The 13,152-nt window shown below is 36.8% G+C and overlaps 1 pseudogene; it reads right to left on the bottom strand.

Moving 5' to 3' along the window:
- Positions 1–1,890: 1,890 nt before the first annotated feature.
- LOC131280827 (olfactory receptor 14C36-like) lies at positions 1,891–2,828 on the bottom strand (annotated as a pseudogene).
- Positions 2,829–13,152: the final 10,324 nt, after the last annotated feature.

The following is a 13,152-nucleotide window of genomic DNA, read 5'->3' as shown; positions in this document are numbered from 1 at the left end:
GTGTCCTCATATTTTTTGAATGTAACATTTAAAAGAAAATAAAGAAGGAAAAAAGAAAGAAATGTATAATCAGGGGAAATTTGTAGCATGAGTAGAATAATTTGTGAGTGTAATTTATCAAGCTCCTTAGGGCAGACATAAAGTTTTTGTAGAAAAGCGCATAGCCCTGCCTACTCTGATATTAACCAGATCTTTTCATTCTTCTTTGTAAAGAAAAATGTATATTTCAAACAAACAAACAAACTATATACACACACACACACACACACACTCAGTGGCTCTCAGTTTCATCAGACTTGTGCTATCATCCTTTCAGACAATGTTTCCATTACCCCAAAAAGATATATATATATATACACACATATATATATATTTGTGGTGTTTATTTTATTAACCTTCTTATTTAACATTTCTGATTACCTGTATTTGTTGTTATGAATTTTTGTCTCCATTTATTGCCATTTTTTTATTCTAATGCAGTTTTGTTCCTACATCCTGATATTGTCAAAAATATTTCAATTCCATATGTGGTGAACTAATTCTCTACATCTCTAGAAATAATGGACCTACAAATTGCATCAACAATGAGATGGTTTGCCCATAATTTTAATAAGAATTAGTAAATAACCATATCATATACAGGTAAGTAGGTATGTGAATAGAATTTTGTTGGCAGAAGTGTAAATTTGCCATCATTTTGATAAAGTTAATTGGTGATATTTACAAATATGTAAAATCTATTTTCAGTTTTTATCAAATTATTTATTTTAGAAACATTTTCATATGTGAACAAAAATTCAGGTACAACAATATTGAAATTATTCTTGAAACTTAAGAAGAAGGTTTTTATTGAGAACTGTCTGTTATTTTATTTCATATAAAAGTTGCCTTGAAAGAAGAGGATGAAATTCAAACAGACTTGATTTGCACACACTTGCCAAGTCTCGCATGATTTAACCTCATTGATAATATTTTTGATTTATGATACATATTAAAAGCCTCACACTGAAGCCCAATATATATCCAACCCACACAACAAATGTGAAAATGTGCATACAAAGCAACATCTGGAGATAAGTGTCTCCTAGGTCACCCACTATATGTGTTTTGTTCCTCTGGTTGTCACACAGCTCACACAATTCTTCAGTGACTGATTCCATTTCAAAACATCACACAAAAGAAAAGACTTTAAAAAATGACACAATTTTCTTTACTTGGCTACTGACTGATTATCTATAAGTCCCTTTGTGATAATTCACCAACAGTGGTACATACTCTGATTAGGTTAGAGTTCAGATTGCTTTATAAAAAGTGTTTTTAAAAAGATCAAAGAGTTGGCGGACTTGACTCAGTGGTTAGGGCATCCGTCTATCACATGGGAGGTCTGCAGTTCAAACCCAGGGCCTCCTTGACCCGTGTGGAGCTGGCCCATGTGCAGTGCTGATGCATGCAAGGAGTGCCATGCCACGCAAGGATGTCCCCTGCATAGGGGAGCCCCACACACAAGGAGTGCGCCCAAGGAGAGCTGCCCAGCATGAAAGAAAGTGCAGCCTGCCCAGGAATGGCCCTGCACAGATGGAGAGCTGACACAGCAAGATGATGCAACAAAAAGAAACACAGATTCCCATGCCGCTGATGACAACAGAAGTGGACAGAGAAGATGCAGCAAATAAACACAGAGAGCAGACAACTGGAGTGGGGGGGAAGGGGAGAGAAATAAATCTTAAAAAAAAACAAAGATAAACAGACATAAACACTGAGAGGGAAAGACCTACTTTGTGATCAAGGGGGAGTGCTAATGAATCCCAGGTAAACAGAAATTCCCTGAAATGCTAGTCTGAGAGTTGATTTTTTTTTTATGATTGAAAATTTCAGCTTCAAACAATTATGCTATTTTTTTCCTGAGTAAAGCTTTCTCCTCATAACTCTCTTTACAGCTTCCTTTATCTGCTTGTTTCTAAGACTATAGATGATTGGATTCAAGAAAGGAGGGACTAGAGAATAGAATACAGAAGAGAGTGTATCCTGAAATGTGGGTGAGCTGGAGACTGCTTCACATACACAGCAACACCTGAGCTGACAAAAATTGTTAACACAACGATGTGAGGTACACAGGTGGAAAAAGCCTTTCCTCACTCACCACTGGTTGGAAACTTGAGCACAGTAGAAAATATGTGAATATAAGACATGATGATGAAGGCAAAGCAGCCACCAGCAATCACCACTGAAGTGATGAAAATTAAAATTTCATTGTTTAAAGTGTCAGTGCAGGAGAGCTTCAGAAGAGAGGACAGGTCACAGAAGAACTGATGGACCACGTTGGACTGACAGAAGGACAGCCTGAATGTGATGCTGATTTGGAATCCAGAGTGGACCAGACCACTGAGTACAGAGGCCAGAGTCATCTGGACACAGACCCGAGGGTTCATGATCACAGAGTAGTGCAGGGGCTGGCAGATGGCCACATAGCGGTCATGAGCCATGATTGTAATGAACAGCAGCTCTACTGTCACAAATGCAACCATGAGGAAGAGCTGAGCTGCACATCCAGCCATGGAGATTGCCATGCTGTCAAGTAGGAAGATGATACATGCCTTGGGGACTGTGATGGAAATGTAGCACATGTCTAAAACAGACAGATTCCTAATGAAGAAATACATGGGGGTGTGAAGTTTCCAATCAAAGGTGATTAGTATGACAATGAGAAGATTCCCCACCAGGGTTGCCAAGTACATCAGTAATAACAGCAAGGCATGTAAGACTCTGAGCTCCCACACATCAGAAAACCTTGTAAGCAGGAATTTAGTCACTGTGGTGGAGTTGGGCATCTTAGGAAAATTTCCCTTGGCCATGAAGAGTCAGGTAAATAATCCCTAAGAAACATGGAAGATTCACATGTGGAAGGAATTAATCTGAGCTCATATATTGCCTCTCATTAATACATTTATATTCTATTAAAATGGTTTGGTCAGGTTATAACATACTTCCCATTCTCCTTTGGGCTCCCTGCTTTTTACACTTGTCTTCAGAATTGGGATAGCAGTAAAATGTAATATTTACTAGCTTGTGCATATGTTTGCATCTATTTCTATCATTTACTAGTTATAAAATGTATCTACTGGAAGTTAAATATTTGCCCAGAAGATTAAAAAGATTTAATATAGGTAATTTCTATTCATCCCCATCTCATTAGTCAGGTTTCATGTATGTTAATATTTATGATAATGTGATAACCTTGTAGAATCTGAGTAGAGATTGGAGGGTACTATTTATTCAGAGCTTATCAATATATTACAATCAATTATAATCCATTCCATGACCACTAAATCATTCCCATTAAATGCCACCATACATTTCTCATGCTTCTCCATGTGTTCCTCGAATGTACATAGGTGCTTAGTTTTCTCTGTTCAAAAGAATCACTTACAACTTTTGATATGTAGATATTACCTGTGGTGAAACTATTTATATATTGATACTATCAGGGTCACTAAATTTCAAATCTTTATTCTTCTGTTTTTTTGTCAAATACTGTTATGTATTTTCGATAACACCTGAACATACTTCAGAACTTGAAGAAGCTGATATGGAAAGACATTGCTTGAGTGTGAGTCATTAATTGTTGTCATATTCACACATGATTCCTTCATAAAGTTCTTTTTCATAGTCACTCTCAGCAACCCTTACTCAACCCTCAAGTGCAGGATGATTTCTTCTGAAGTTCCTTCAGCTTTGAGTCATATTTTAACTCATGCCATTGAAATGGGAATGGCTTTCCTTGTTGCCTTGAAACTGCAGAATGTACCTTTCAGACTTGCTTTATCCAGCCTCTCTAACCCTCAGTGCTAATGCACTTCACCTTCCTGCTCTGTGTCCCTTTTTCTCCTGACAAATATAACTACTTCTGGAGAAACTCTGCTCACTGTAAGAAGACAGGACACCTGTCACTTTCAGACTGACCTTCTGAGCTCAAGAGTAAAAGCTTTCTATCTCTACTCCTCTTTATTTCAGAATTCTTCAAAAAACTACTTCAATAAGTAGTTGTTCCTTTTTTATACCAACAAGTTTACTGAAAACTTGTGATAGTATTGTATGATGACCCTGATTGAAAATTGCTAACTTCTTCTATTTATAAGTAGTTCTAACCTATTTAAACTAGCCTCATGCAAAATTGAGATTATTAAAAATAATTGCTTAATTTTTTCCTCACTAAATTCCGTATCAGATTTCTTCTACTTTATTACAAAAACACAACAGGATCTCACAGTTGGAACATAAAGTGAACATACTTTATTATTTCAAAATCACCAATTATACATTTCTAGCTTAAATATATAACATGTCAGCAGGACAGAGGTGAATTTTTGCAGACTACAGAAGAAGATATATTTTATATCTTGACTCTGCCATTTATTTCTGTGTATGTAGATCTTCATATATATCTTTGACTTTGTTTCTTTTTTGATAAAATTTGTAAAAATGCCTAGTTCATGAATTTAATATTTTTAAAAGTAATTAGAGTTTCTCATAATGGTAGCAATGTTAATGAAAAATGAATGAATAAGTACTAAAATTTCTAAAAGGGGGTTTAAGCACTACATTTCTTCCATCTCAAATTCATATTACTCTTATTTTTTTCAGAAGCAAATAAAGAAGCAAAGGAATGCTAGCACTCTAAATTTGATAAAGCAATTTTCTTTTAAAAGTACAACATCATAAAGGCTATGCACATGTAAATACAGATTGTTAACCATGACTATTCTTAAATAGTATACAGATTACAGGAAGATAACTCACAAAGTAATGTCTCCTGGGATAACTAAGTTATTGCAGAGATGTTCCTATACATAAAATTGTAAAAGTAAATGATTGCTTGCCTTTTCTGCAAAGACCTAAAAAATTTAGATGACATATTTTGTTAATTAATATATTAATTTGTGTATTTATTGATTTAGACAATCCTTGTAATCTTCATTTACAATATCTACCTTTAAACATATTTTGGGGTGAATTATGTGCAGGCATTTGTCTGGAAGCTGTGGAACTCAATTATGAAAAATGCTTACATGGTTTTCACAATATGTTATTAGAAACTCCCAGAATTACACCTGAAGTATAAGGAGTCATGTGCACTATTTATTTATTTTTATAACTTTATGTTTTTTAATTCATTTTCTAAAAATATTACATTCAAAAAATATGAGGTCCCCATTCACCCCCAGCACCCCCACCACACCACTCCCCCCACAGCAACACTCTCCCCCATCATCATGACACATTCATTGCATTTGGTGAGTACATCTCTGGGCATTGCTGCACCACATGTTCAATGGTCCCCATACTCTCCCACGTTCCATTCAGTGGGCCATGGGAGGATCTACAATGTCCGGTAATTGTCCCTGCAGCACCACCCAGGACAACTCCAAGTCCCGAAAATGCCTCCACATCTCATCTCTTCCTCCCATTCCCCGCAACACCAATGCCACATTTTCTCAATTACTAACCACAATAGTTCATGAATAGAATATCAGTAAGTCCACTCTAATCCTTACTGTATTCCTCCATCCTGTGGACCTTGGATTGGTTGTGTCCATTCCACATCTATGTCAGAGGGGACTAAGATTCCACATGGATACTGGATGCAATCCTCCTGCTTTCATGGAGCACTCTTGGCTCCATGGTGTGGTGGCTGACATTCTTCAACTCCATGTTAGCTGAGTGGGGTAAGTCCAATAAACTGGAGTGTAGGAGATGAAGTCTGTTGAGGCTCAGGGCCTGGCTATCATATAGTCAGTCCAGAGATTCAGATCCCCTAGGTATATCTTAAACCCCAGCACCAACTACAATTCTGGTAAAGTAACAGGAAAGGCTTGTGAAAAGAGATCACATTTGAGTCCAGCTCCATCACGCAGAAACACCAACACCAAAGAAGGGCCAACTGACATGGCAGTGAACTCCATCTGCCATGACCATAAAACCTGTGGGTCTCTTTAGCCCTCAAAAGAACCAATACCTGGGGTGGTATCTACTTTATCTGTCTCTGAGACTCTGCTCAGGTGTGCATTAGGGCAATCCTTCTGACAACCTCCAGGCTCTTTTTTAGAGACTCATAGCCATATAAACTCATTTCTCCTTTCCATTTCCCCCTTACATTAGGTCAAAAAGCATTTTTAACTCCTGTTATTATATGTAGACAGGGATATTATGCTGGTCCGAGTTGAACCTTTAATTCAAGGTCATTTTCTAGTTACGTCATCAGCTGGTACTTGGTAGTGATCCCTCGGCACCAGGAAGGCTCATCCCCGGGTGTCATGTCCCACGCTAGGGGGAAGGCAGTGCATTTACATGCTGAGTTTGGCTTCAAGACTGGCCACATTTGAGTAACACGGAGGCTGTCAGGAGGGAACTCTTAGGCACAGTGCTGCTCTAGGCCTTGTTCTTATTTTAGGTGGATAGTCATTAGTATCAGGTGCTCACTGTTGGACCCTCATTCCTTCTTGGGACTTGCCGTTGCACCTGGGGGACTGCTGCTGCTCCCCTAGGTACCATGACAGAGCCCTCCCCCCTGCCAGGAACCCAGTAAGTACCCCCCCAGCTGTTGTTTTTAATTGTTTCCACTATGAATATATCCAAACATTTCCATGCACCCTGGACACATGCCCTGTATAACTCCCTGTCAACCATATGTCCCCTGTCAATAATATCCCATACCAGTATTCCTCTGCTGCCATTGTTGAACCACTCTGTGATCCAAAACTTCCTGAAAAGTGAAGCCCAATATAATGCCACGTTCCCTTAATAGTAAAATGGAATACAGCGATGAGTTTAAAGGTTAGATATAGAATACATATTGATTTGGAAAAATTCTGCATCCTATCTTTTTCTTTTCTTTTTTCTTAATTATAAAACTTCTCTTCACAAGAGTTATAGATCACAGTAATTCATATATACAATATAGTACTCCCACATATCCAATATAAAACCTTTTCCCTTCCACAGCAATAATCTTTTAACATATTCATACCATATTTACTGAAACTGATGTACAGATTTTGAGACAATAGCTTTCAAACAAGGTAACATTTGTGTTTACATTGTGCTTTATATTTTAAGCTATACAATTTTCTAAATTTTTAGTTATCCTATGTTTTACATTATAATTTACATTATTAGTCTGTCAGCCCCTATATGTTTTTGGTGTAATATTACATGTTTTATATCCATCCTTGCATACTCTTGTGAAACACTTCTATTGCCCTCTCAGTTATGTTGGTTCCATCTATTCAATATCTATTTCCCCCTCCCCTTGGGACCCACAGTGACAGTCAATCTTCATTTCTTGAGGAGCCATGTTCAGAGATATTTGCAACAGTGTTGAGGGCATGACATGCTCAACATGCTAATGCCCTGGGAGCCACCATTTCTCTTGAGAGATATAGTTCCCTCTATTTGATGGCATTTGTCCTCCCCAGGATTTTGGTATACCTTCACTCTCATTATATGGGTCTCTACCCAATGATATAACCCACTCTGGCAAAATGAGCATTCACATATTCCCTAGGAGTCTGTCCTACATCAGATTATCCCCTTTAAGTATCTTGAACAGGTAACTTTCCTAATTATATTTTGAAAAGGTTTTCTCAGCATTATACTCTCAACCAACACCTGACAATCTCCTATGTTCATATGTTGTCCCACCCTCCACCCAATTTCTTGGACAATATTACCCATCCGCCCATCCCTAGCCCCCCTCAAGCCCACAAAGCCCCACCCAAAGGTAACCCTATGCCCCCATTTTATCCCTTCCTTGTACACATACTTACCTCCAGCTTATCATAGATTTCACCCATGTAGATGTCAGCTTACATCCTTCCTCTACCCCGATTTCCTGTAAGCCTATCACCCAGTCTCTAGCTCTCTGAGGCAGCTTGGTTTACTTATTTCATATCATTGAGGTCACGTAGTATTTGTCCTTCAGTGCCTGGGTTGCTTCACTCAACATAAGGTTCTCAAGATTCATCCATGTCATCAGATGTGTTTGTAGTGTATTTGTTCTTAAAGCCGAGTAGTATTCCATTGTATGTATATACCACATTTTATTGATCCACTCATCTGTTGATGGGCATTTGGGTTGATTCCAACTTTTGGCGATAGTGAACAATGCTGCTATGAACATTGGTGTGCATATATCAGTTTGTGTCCTTGTTTTCAGTTCTACTGGGTACATACCCAGCAGTGGAATTGCTGGGTCATATGGCAAATCTATGGCTAGTTTTTTTGAGAAGCCGCCAAACTGTCCTCCAGAATGGCTGGATTCATCTGCATTCCCACCAGCAGTGGATGAGTGTTCCCATTCCTCCACATTCTCTCCAGCATTTCTGGTCTCTGTTTTTTTCACATCTGCCAGTCTTATGGGAGTAAGATGGTATCTCACTGTAGTTTTGATTTGCATTTCCCTGATAGCTAAAGATTTGGAAAATTTTTTCATGTGTTTTTTTAGCCATTTGTATTTCTTCTTTGGAGAAATGTCTGTTTAAATCTTCTTCCCATTTTTTAAATAGGTTGTTTGTCTTTTTATTTTCAAGATATAGGAATTCTTTATATATACATGTTATAAATCTCCTATCTGATATATGGTTACAAAATATTTTCTTGACAAACACCTTTGAGGTGCAGAAGGCTTTAATTTTGAGGAAGTCCCATTTATCTATTTGTTCTTTTGCTGCTCGTGCTTTTGGTGTGATGTTCATGAAGCCATTCCTATTACAAGGTCTTGTAGATGCTTCCCTACACTGCTTTCCAAAGTCTTTATGGTCTTGGCTCTTCTATTTAGGTCTTTGATCCATCTTGAGTTGATTTTTGTATAAGTTGTGAGATGGTAATCCTCTTTCATTCTTTTACATATGTATATCCAGTTCTCCAGGCACCATTTGTTGAATAGGCCATTCTCTCCCAGTTGAGAGGGTATGGTGGTTTTATTGAATATTATATGACTATATATATAAGGATCTATATCAGAACTCTCAATTTGGTTCCATTGGTCTGTGTGTTTCTCTTTGTGCCAATACCATGCTGTTTTCACTACTGTAGCTTTGTAGTGTGTTTTGAAGTCAGGTGGTGTGATTCCTCCAATTTTGTTTTTCTTTTTCAATATGTCTTTGGCTATTTGGGGCCTCTTTCCTTTCCAAATAAATTTCATAGCTAGTTTTTCTAGTTCCTTAAAGAATGCTGTGTTGATTTTTATTGGGATTGCATTGAATGTGTAGATCAGTTTTGGTAGGATAGAAATCTTAATAATATTTAGTCTTCCTACCCATGAACAGGGAATATTCTTCCATTTATTTAGGTCTTCTTTGATTTCCTTGAACAGTCTTGTGTAGTTCTATGTGTATAAGTTTTTTACATCTTTAGTTAAATTTATTCCTAGGTATATGATTTTTTTTATTAACTATTGTAAATGGTATTTGTTTCTTGATTTCCTCCTGAGCTTGCTTATTAATGGTGTACAGAAATGCTAATGATTTTTGCGCATTGATCTTATAATCTGTGACTTTACTAAACTCATTTATGAGTTCTAGAAGCTTTGTTGTAGACCTCTCAGTGTTTTCTATGTATAAGATTATGTCATCTGCAAATAATGAAATTTTGACTTCTTCCTTTCCAATTTGAATGCCTTTTATATCTGGTTCTTGCCTCAGGGCTCCAGCAAGTACTTCTAAGACAGTGTTAAATAGAAGAGGTGAGAGTGGGCATCCTTGTCTTGTTCCTGATCTTAGCAGGAAGGATCTTAGGATTTCACCATTGTAAACAATGTTGGCTGTGGGTTTTTCATATATACTCTATCATGTTGATAAAACTTCCTTGTATTCCAGTCTTTTGCAGTGTTTTATCAAGAAAAGGTGCTGTATTTTGTCAAATGCTTTTTCTGCATCTATAGATATAATCATGTGATTTTTTTCCTTCAATCTGTTTATATGGTGTATTACATTGATTGATTTTCTTATGTTGAACCATCCTTGCATACCTGGAATGAATCCCACTTGGTCATGGTGTATAATTCGCTTAATGTGTTGTTGAATACGGTAAGTATTTTGTTGAGGATTTTTGTGTCTAGGTTCATTAGAGAAATTGGTCTGTAATTTTCCTTTCTTGTGGTGTCTTTGTTTGGCTTTGGTACAAGGGTAATGTTGGCATCATAGAATGCGTTCGGTAATGTTCCTTCTGTTTCAATTGTTTGGAAGAGTTTCAGCAGGATTGGTGTTAGTTCTTTCCAGAATGTTTTGTAGAATTTACCTGTGAAACTATCTGGCCCTGGGTTCTTTTAGTTGGTAGATGTTAAATGACTGATTCTATCTCTTTACTTGTGATTGGTTTATTGAGATCATCAATTTCTTCTTTCATCAATATAGGCTGCTTATGTGTTTCTAGGAATTTGTCCATTTCCTCTGAATTGTCATTTTTGTTGGAATATAGTTTTTCAAAGTATCCTCTTATGATAGTCTTTATTTCTGTGGGGTCAGTGGTGATATCTCCTTTCTCATTTCTTATTTTGTGTATTTGCATCTTCTCTCTTTTTTTCTTTGTTAGTCTCACTAAGGGTTTGTCAATTTTATTGATCTTCTCAAAAAACCAGCTCTTGGTCCTGTTTATCTTTTCAAGTGCTTTCTTATTTTCTATTTCATTTAGTTCTGCTCTTATCTCTGTTCTTTCTTTCTTTCTTCTTCCTGTGGGATTACTTTGTTATTTTTTTACTAATTCCTCCAAATGTGCAGTTAGTTCCTCAATTTTTGCACTTTCTTCTTTTTTTCATGTATGAATTTATGGCTATAAATTTCCCTCTCAATACTGCTTTTACTGCATCCCTTAAGTTTTGGTATGTTGTGTTATCATTTTCATTAGTTTCAAGGTAGTTATTAATTTCTTTTGAGATTTCCTCTTTGACCCACTGTTTTTCTAAGAGTGTGCTGTTTAACTTCCATATATTGGTGTGAAATCTGGGTTTCTGGCCCTTGACGATTTTGAGCTTCACTCCACTGTGGTCAGAGATATTATTTTGTATGATTTTGATCTTTCTGAATTCATTGAGGCCTTCTTTGTGACCTAACATAAGGTCTATCTTGGAGAATGATACATGTGCACTTGAGAAAAATGTATATCCTGCTGTATTTGGGTGTAATGATCTGTATATGTCTATTAGATCAGCTCCTCTATATTAGAGGGTATATATACTGTTCAAAGTTTTTGTTTCTTTGGTGATTCTCTTTTGAGATCTTCTGTCCAAAGTTGATAGTGGTGTATTAAAGTCTCCCACTATAATTGTAGAAGCATCTATTCTTTCACTTAGTTTTTCCTGTGTTTGCCTCACGTATTTGGAGGTGCCCTTGTTAGGAGCATAAATATTTATGATTGCTTGTTCTTCTTGAAAGATTGTCCCTTTCACTAATATGTAGTATCTTCCTTTGTCTCTCACAATTGTTTCACATTTAAAGTCTATTTTGTCTGATATTAATATAGCTACTTCTGCCTTATTTTGGTTATTGTTTGCTTGTAAGATTGTTTTCCAGTCATTCACTTTCAACCTCCATGAATCCCTGAGTTTAAGATGTGTTTCTTGTAGACAGCATATAGATGGGTCATATTTCCTTATCCAGTCTCCCAGTCTGAATCTTTTGACGGGTGAGTTTAATCCATTGACATTCAGTGTTATTACTTTCAAGGAATTATTTATGTTAGCCATATTTTGTTTGGATTTGTGTTTGTCATATATTGTTTGTTTTTTCCTTCTCTTTTTGTCTTTTTTGTTGCTCTTACACTCTCCTCTAACTCTGCCTCTCCTCTTTTTTTCTTTCTTCCTGCAGAACTCCCTTTAGTATTTCTTGAAGGGGAGGTTTCTTGTTGGCATACTCTTTCTATTTCTGTTTATCTGTGAATATTTTGAACTCTCCATCATTTTTGAATGCTAGTTTAGCTGGGTAGAGTATTCTTGGTTGGAAATGTTTTTCTTTTAGTACCTTGACTAAATCACACCACTGCCTTCTTACTCCATGGTTTCAGATGAGAAATCAGCACTTAATTTTATGGAGCCTCCCTTGTATGTGATGGTTTTCTTTTCTCTTGTTGCTTTTAGAATTTTCTCTTTGTCTTGAGCATTGGATAATTTGACAAGTATATGTCTTGGGATGGGTCTGCTGGGAAGTATGGTGTTTGGGGTGTGTTGTGCTTCCTGGACATGTGCATCCATCTCTCTCAGTAGATTTGGGAAGTTTTCAGCCATTATTTCCTCCAACACCCCTTCTGTCCCCTTTCCCTTCTCTTCTCCTTCTGGGATGCCTATAATATATATATTTGTGCATTTTGTATTGTTATTCAGGTCCCTAAGTCCTAGCTGCATTTTTTCTATCTTTTTATTGATCAGTTCTACTATCTGTTTGATTTCAGATGTACTGTCTTCCACATCACCAACTCTCCTCTGCCTCTTCTAATCTGCTGCTATTTGCTGAGAGTGTATTTTTTATTTCTTGAACTGTGGTGTTCATCCCCATCATATCTGTTATCTTTTTGTGTATGTCTGCAATTTCCTTTCCAAGTGTTTTCTTCATATTGTTAATCTCTTCCTTTACTTCATTAAGTTGGTCTCTAATATATGTTTTGAGATCTTTAATTACTTGTCCAATGTTCAGCTCCCCTTCCTGGTTTTTAGTTTGTTCATTGGATTCTGCCATGTATTCCTGATTATTGGTTTGGTTTGTAGTTTTTTGTTGCTCTCTGGTCATCATTTTATCTTGATGGGTTTAATCAGTTCCTTAGCTTCTTTTTCTAGTCTTGGGGATTAATTAGTTGTTTTTGGTGTGTAAGTGTTATGTCTTCTCTTTGTCATTTTGTTCTTCTTACTCTATTTTCTTGTTGCTGGGTCAGTTGACTTTGAAGGAAAATATTAGGGCCAGGGAAAGCAAAATGAGTAAGAAAAGAAAATGTATAAAGTAGTGTTGGTAATAAATGTTAACAGAGCAATAATGTGAGATCTGGGAGAATGGGTATTAGACTCATGTAAATTGTGTAGGGTTATAGCGGTAAGTAGAGTATGTATAATGAGACATTCAACTGAATATGGGGAGGAATATAGTATGAATTAAAAAGCCAGTGTTTTCATGA

Source organism: Dasypus novemcinctus, chromosome 13 (genome assembly GCF_030445035.2).
Source record: "Dasypus novemcinctus isolate mDasNov1 chromosome 13, mDasNov1.1.hap2, whole genome shotgun sequence".
Classification (NCBI taxonomy): domain Eukaryota; kingdom Metazoa; phylum Chordata; class Mammalia; order Cingulata; family Dasypodidae; genus Dasypus; species Dasypus novemcinctus.
Note: the sequence above shows the minus strand (reverse complement) of the source record. Positions and strands in the feature narration are given on the sequence as shown.